Genomic DNA, 874 nt, shown 5'->3' with positions numbered 1-874 from the left:
GGCGAAACGCTCTTTGTCGTCTTCGTGCAGGGGAACAGAAAAGAAGCAGTCTTTGATGTCGAGCACTGCACAGGGTTGTCCTCTCGGTATCATCGAGTTCATGTGCAGCGAAGTTTGCGCGGGGCCCATAGGCTGGATTCTCTTGTTCACTTCTCGCAGGTGGTGCAGGAGATGAAAGCCTTCACCAGACCGCTTAGGTATTACGAAAATCAGAGTATTCCATGGACTTGTGGAGGGTTCTATATGATTCTTGTGTAATTCACGGCTAACTAACTCAATGAGGGCAGTCATTCGCGGCGTTGATAAGGGCCACTGTTCGACCCACACTGGGTCGGCTGATTTCCAAGTCAGCTTGATGGGCAATGGTGGGTATGCTACAGTGGCCCTTAGAATAAATTTGTCACCCTAACATCCAGCAGGGCAAGGTCATCTCTTCCTAGTAAGGGGGGACAGTCTGACATCACATATGTAGCGAGGGTGATAGTTCTTCCTGGTCCTCTCTCCGTGCAGAAGGTTATTGCCACTGGTTGGGTGCTCTTGTGGGCTCGGGACAACCCTCCAACTCCGCCCACCATGGGGGCTACTTCTAGCTTCCATGTTCGAGGCCAATGTATGTCTGGGATGACGGTGACATCTGACCCTGTGTCCACCCAGAAGGGAAGGCAGATGGCCGAGTTGTTGGAGCTGTTATGGAGACGACACACTGCCCACATGATCACTGGGTGCTTGCCCACCTTCGCGGCGAAGACCACCCAGGGGTCCCGTTCCCATGCTTTCATGGCCAAAGCCAACCAGGGATCTCTTCCCCAAGGGGCTGTTTTTGGTATTCCTGAGGTGCAGGTGGGTTCGATTGAGCCATTGGCTGGGTGGCAAA

This window comes from Serinus canaria, chromosome W (genome assembly GCF_022539315.1).
Source record: "Serinus canaria isolate serCan28SL12 chromosome W, serCan2020, whole genome shotgun sequence".
NCBI classification, from domain to species: Eukaryota; Metazoa; Chordata; class Aves; order Passeriformes; family Fringillidae; genus Serinus; species Serinus canaria.
Note: the sequence above shows the minus strand (reverse complement) of the source record.